The sequence below is a fragment of the Gracilinanus agilis genome, chromosome 3 (genome assembly GCF_016433145.1).
Source record: "Gracilinanus agilis isolate LMUSP501 chromosome 3, AgileGrace, whole genome shotgun sequence".
Lineage (NCBI taxonomy): Eukaryota > Metazoa > Chordata > Mammalia > Didelphimorphia > Didelphidae > Gracilinanus > Gracilinanus agilis.
The window spans coordinates 654,821,741-654,828,475 of NC_058132.1; positions in this window are offsets into that span (position 1 = coordinate 654,821,741).

Here is a 6,735-nt window from a genome sequence, read left to right on the forward strand (position 1 = left end):
TTGACGTTGACCATACTTGTAATTGAAAGGTGAGGAAAATTAGCGTTGGATTGTATTAATTATAAGCAATGTTTCGAGGTAGATCCATCCATTTTCTCAAAATCCACTTCTGAAGGGAAGGGACCCTGGTTTTTGCTTATCCCACAAATAGAAGCCAGCTTGACCTAAGCTCTTTCCCCACCAATGTCTAGTGTCCCTATCAAATCGAAGTTTGGTTTTAAAAAGAACAGGCCAACAAAATCCTGATTGAAATGGCTTGTGTTAATTATACAAAAGCAAATTAATACAGCTCTGAGGTACCACTTCAGCCTGACTAATGTGACCAAAAAGGAAAATGAAAAATATTGGAGGGGATGTGGAAAAATTAGGACACTGATATACAGCTGGAGAGCAATTTGGAATCATTCCTAACTCTGCAGACCATTTCACCCAACTCTATCTCAAAAAGATCAAAGATAGGGGGAAAGGACTTGTAAAAAAAATACTTATAGCTCTTTTTGAGGTAGCAAAGAACTGAAAACTGAAGGGATGTTCCTCAATTGAGGACAAGCTGAACAAGTTGTGGTATATGATTTAATGGAATACTATTGCACCACTAAAAATAACAAGATGATCACCAAAAAAAGATCAAAGTCTTATATGAAGTGATAGTGAAGTGAGCAGAACCAGAACATTGTACACACTAACAGCAATAAAGTTTAATGGTCAATGTGAAGGACAACTATTACCAGCAATGTAAAGATCCACCTAGCTGTTCCTGTCAGTGACTTAAAAAATCAGAGAGCAAGAAGTGCGCCAGAACCAAAAGACAGAAAAATGGCTTCATTTTGTTTTTGAAAGGAAGCAAAAAATTCTGAAAACTGTGGGCCCAACTTTACTTGGATTCAATAACTGCAAGTACTGGAGATCCAGAAAAAGTTCTCTTCATCAAAGTCCTTGGCACTCCTTGATTGTTCAACATCAGAAAAAGATGCTATCAGAAATTATACTAAAAAGGCATTACTGGGGGCAACTGGGTAGCTCAGTGGAGTGAGAGTCAGGCCTAGAGACAGGAGGTCCTAGGTTCAAACCCGGCCTCAGCCACTTCCCAGCTGTGTGACCCTGGGCAAGTCACTTGACCCCCATTGCCCACCCTTACCAATCTTCCACCTATGAGACAATGCACCGAAGAACAAGGGTTTAAAAAAAAAAAAGGCATTACTATCTGCTTTACTTTAGAATCCATTGGGCCTTTCTATCTTTCCAATCCCTCAGACTCTCAACTAGGGACTCTCCTTGACTCTTCATTCTCTTACTTTCATATCCCATATCCTATCTGCACTTTGAGATGAGCTTTTTAAGTCTACATTTTTTCTACCAAGTTAAATTTCTTTAAAAAATCAAATATAGGGGGCAGCTGGGTAGCTCAGTGGATTGAGAGCCAGGCCTAGAGACGGAAGATCCTAGGTTCAAATCCAGCCTCAGACACTTCCCAGCTGTGTGACCCTGGGCAAGTCACTTGACCCCCATTGCCCACCCTTACCAATCTTCCACCTATGAACCAATAGACAGAAGTTAAGGGTAAAAAAAAAAATCAAATATACACAAAAGAATCATACACTCTCATCTATCAATGTTAAGATTTTAAAGTTGTTTTGTTTTTTAAACCCTTTCCCATTCTTTGCATAAGGAGGGATATCCTCAAAGCATATGGAGGTGGATATTTCAATGATCTATAACTTTCACAGCGTGAGTTCTTCCTCCAGTAGGCTAGCTTGTAAGCCTTTCGGTGCCTTCTCACACCATGCATACTATTAGTTGTCACTGCTGATGCCATCTTGGTCACCTTTTAAAACATTTTTTGCCATCTGGAATTTTTTTTTCATTTCTCTAGAATCTTACTTATTTTGAAAAACCTTGAGGTTCTTTTCAGGAAGTTAAAGTAATTTTATCTTCGTTTTACTCCCTAGTTTTAATAGATTTAGGCAGTTTTTGTCTGATTTCTCAAAATGTAGCAAGCAGGTTTTTTTACTCCCCTTAGTCATGGTTTTCAAGGAATTAAGTGATCCTTAAATGATCTCTCCTTGACCTGTTTTAGAGATCAATTGGTTTTCCTATCAGATATTTTCATTTTCTTCAATCTTTTGCTTTTCTAATATTCTTTTCTGTCTCAAAGAGTCAGTCATTACCATTCAACAAACATTTCAACTGAGAGCTGTATGCCTTATTGGCCCTGTGCTGTCACCGGTTTTTTTGTTTGGGCCACTGTAGTTTTCAGAGCCTTTTGGTGGGCATTATTCTGGCAATAAGCATTATCATTATCCAAATACAAGGAAAAGCTTTTAAAAGTCTTGATAAAAACTACAAATAAAAGACCACTTCCGTTATGGAAGTGAAATGATGAAAATAATTCTTTCTTTAAAACCTGTCAATAGTTTTAAAATCTTGACTCAGGCTTTTCTCTGCAACTGAGAAAAAAAGGCAACTTATAGAAAGGTGGCCTATTCATGAAATGGTTGATTTCTTCCGAGTTGTGATACAATTTCTGCTCTGCTTACCTCTGGGAAACTCTTAATAGCAATTTCCTTTCACTATCTGAACTTCTGTTAAAAAGATATTATAGCCACCTTTAAGTGAACCTTTAGAAAACAGCTGAAAACCATTATGGTCTATTTGGTTCCAGTCTACTTTTCTAGATTAATTTCACACTGTCCTCACCCTCTGTGTTTGTTATCACATGGATTGCCCTTCTTCCTCATTCCTGCCACTTAGCTTCCTTCAAAGGCTTATTCCTCCAAATTGCCAGTGTGGTCTTCTGTCCAAAATTATCTTGTATCTGTGTATCTCTGTGCAATGTAACCATTCTGAGGTCAGGACCTGGTTTTTCCATTTTGAATTCATAGAACCTCGTACACAATTTTAAAAAAATATTTAATATTGTTACATGAGTCATCACATAATCTAAAGTTGAGTAGGCATTATCTTCACCTAGAAATGGGGGAATGAGAAAATATACAAGTGACTTCTTGGATCTTCTAACTCCAGCACTCCACACCATGCTGCCTACACTCCAGACACCAGACAGTTTTTGAACTTGTACCTCTTGCTTAGATTTTCTGGGTGCCCTGACTTTGATGGGTTTGTTTTTAACTTATCTTAACTGGGATAAGGCCTCTATACCACTTACTACTTTGAAATACCCTCACCCTTCCCTTTCAGCTGCCATTTATGTGCTGTCTTCCTCCATTTAGAATGTAAGCTCCTTACCTGTATTTGGATCCCCACCCCCACCCCCCATTGCTAAGCATAGTGCCATGCACATAGGAAACATTTCTTTATTCTGGGTTAATAATTACCATATAGAGTTCTAGAACAGAGAATATGGCATATGGTATGGTTCTTTTGATGTGGTATTGAATTCTTATAACCATATATATTGAACAAATTACTTTATTTTGAGAGAAATGTATGTGAAAAATGTCTCAGCAAAGGAAACTGGAAAATATCCCCAAACAAGTGATTCCAAAATATTCAAATACAACCATGAAGTTCACGGATAATTTGTGCAATTCCCTCCAGATATTACTGTCCAACAAAACATAGTTGCCTTATCTCTCCACATACTGAAGAACCTCTGCCTCCCTACTCCCAACCTGGGATACTAAAAAACAATAATTAAATTGGAACTGGCCACAATTTCACTTTTCAGGGAAAAAAAGGAAAAAATTGGAGAACTAAATTTCTTGCAGCTTTGCAACAACAGAATTTATATTTAATGACCTTTATGATGCTTTGGTTCCAAATTTTAAAAGAATTCTCCCTTCTGGACTCAAAACACTTCCTAGCTGTGTGACCCTGGGCAAGTTACTTATCCCACTGCCTAGCCCTTACTGCTCTTCGACCTTGGAACCAATACACATATTCTAAGATAAGGGTTAAAAAAAAAAAAAGAATACTTCTTTAGAAAGAAATACAATTCATTTTTAAAAAAATGTTTATTCTTTTTCTTTAAAATCAACTTCCTTTGAGCATTAAAAATATTTTTAAAGAGTCCACATGCACCAAAATTATTTATAGCAGCACTTTTTGTGATGGTTTAGGCCTGGTAAAAAGTAGGGGAATATCTAACCAAACTGTGGTGTGTGAATATCAGGATACTAGGCTGTAAGAAATAACAAATACAATGAATACAAGGTGGCAGGAATATAAGGGACCAGAGTCAAGAACACAATACATACATACAAGTTAAATGAGAAGAACAACTTCTAACACAAAGGAAACTAAGAGGTACATAATTGTAAGGAACAGGAGAGAAGGGAGCAAACAACTCTACAGATGAGAAACATCCCATATAATGTTAGATTGTTTCAATGTGTGCTTCAGTTTTACTTTACTTTTTTCTCTTCTTTTTAAAAACATTCTTAACTAAAAGGGATGGATCTGCTCAGGAAGGGGGAAGAGAGAAGGACATGGGTAATGTCCTTCTCTCTTTTGCCAATCTAGGCAAAACATAAAAAATCTATTTTAAAAAATCTTTTAAGCATTTTGGTACTAAATGTATCTACATGTTTGTGTATACATACACATTGATATTATTTACAATTTGTTTTTTTTTTTGAGGAGGCAGTAGGATTTGTACACTAACATCAAAATATTACAGTTAACATTGGTTTTTTTCCTCAAAATGATTAGCATAATTGTTCACTTTTATTTTTAAACCCCAAACTATAAACGAATACAAAAAATAAACACTTACAATTAGCCCAGTATCTTTTAGCATGTGGTGTTCCCCTTTAGTTTCATAGCAATTCTTGTAAAGATAAGCACATTAATATTTAATAGTGGAGATGATTGAGCCTGACGAAAATTTAACAGCACAAATTTTCAGTCAGTAATTTCTAAAAAGTAGCATGATTAAACCAATTTGTTTTTAATGTCACAAGTCCAACTTCATGAATTTTATAAGCATTTTCATAATTTCATAATCGTTTTAGTTTTTAATACTCAATGTAGATATTCTGAGTCTTAAAGAAAGGTATATGGAATTCACTGTTCATATTTTAAATAAATTCACATATTGAATAACTATTAGGGTAATATGTTATTAATACAATTTGTAGTAAGCTAATTTACATTTCTCACTAGTCTTGCTACTTAACCATTTATTCCCTATGTAATGTTCCTATAAAAAGCTACCTATGCTAAGTTAAATTACCCAATACACTGGGAATCATACATTATACACCTATATGAATGTGCTTTGTCCTCATGTGATCTATCAAAATAAATAACTACAATTCCAATGGTAATTTTCTGTACATGACCAAAGGAAAAAAGTATCTTATGTGAAAAACAAGCTACCAAAAACCTTACATGGAGACATTTTGGATACTTAAAACTCTAAAACAATGGCACGAAAAATAAGACAATCAATCAAGCCTAACTGAATTTTTCTTTTTATCTAAGAAATTTAATATAAGAAGCACAAACTTTTTGGCTGCCAAATGTGACAAGTCTCTGCCCAAGTGATTATGTCACCGTATCTTACTAAGAAATTAGGGCAAGATTTTGCAGAATGCAGTAATCTAGCTGGTGATCCTTTTAAAGTTCTCAAGCACAGATCCCACAGAAAACAAATGGGGATTTGTGATATTGCTAATTCAGACTACGGAGAAGCTCAAAAGAGAAAACCCAGGGCCCATGTCTGCCATTTGAAAATTAGAGATAAAAGAAAATACTTGTCTGACTCTCAAATTACAAGCTATCATAATGACAATTCTAAAAAAAAAAAAAAAGAGAGAGAGAGAAATTTCTTACTACAATGGTGATATTACATTTGGTGATATACATTTGGTCCTTAAATGGAAATTAGGAATATTAAATATTGAAAATGTAAAAAAAAGGTAACTTTTTACATTTTTAATTTAAAGAGTCAGCTATCAAAGACAAAAAAAGAACTAGCACAAATGTATAAACCCAAGGGCGATCCCATAAATAAGTGATAAAAATAAATAATTCTCAAAAGAAATGAAGTAATATCAAGACTAAATATATATGTGCCAAATAACATAGCATTCAAATTCTTTAAGGAAAAGTTAAAGGAAATACAGAAGGCAATTGTTATAAGGAAATAAGAAAAGAGCAGGAGCTGCTGAAAAGGTAGGAGCAGGAAGATTCCAGAATTCTGGGGAGTGATAGAGCTTCTTCTAGGAGTAGTTAAAAGCTGGAGAGTTTGAGTGTGTAAGAACTCCTTGGGTGGACCTCGTGAGTTTGACTATTCTCCCTCTCCTGTGGCTGTCCTGATCCAACTACTTGTTCCTGTGTTCCCGTGTATATCCTGCTGCTACTGACTGATTATATATATGTATATATATATTCCAACAGAGCTGCAAAAGATACCTAAAGCCATCTGTCAGTGAAAACTTTTCCCTTTAGTCCTGTTTTCCTGCTTATCTTCCAACCTTACCATCTCTATTCACTATCTAAGGGGGGAATTTGGTTAGTGAAGATTATTTATTGTAGGAATTGGGACTTTTAGATAGAGAGGTAATTGATAGTGGAGATACCAACTGTCAAAAGATAACAACTACAGGCCTAGAGATGGGAGGTCCCAAGTTCAAATCTGACCTCAGACACTTCCCAGCTATGTGGTCCTGGGCAAGTCACTTGACCCCCATTGCCTACCCTTACCACTCTTCTGCCTTGGAGCCAATACACTGTATTGACTCCAAGACAGAAGAAGGTAAGGGTTTTTAA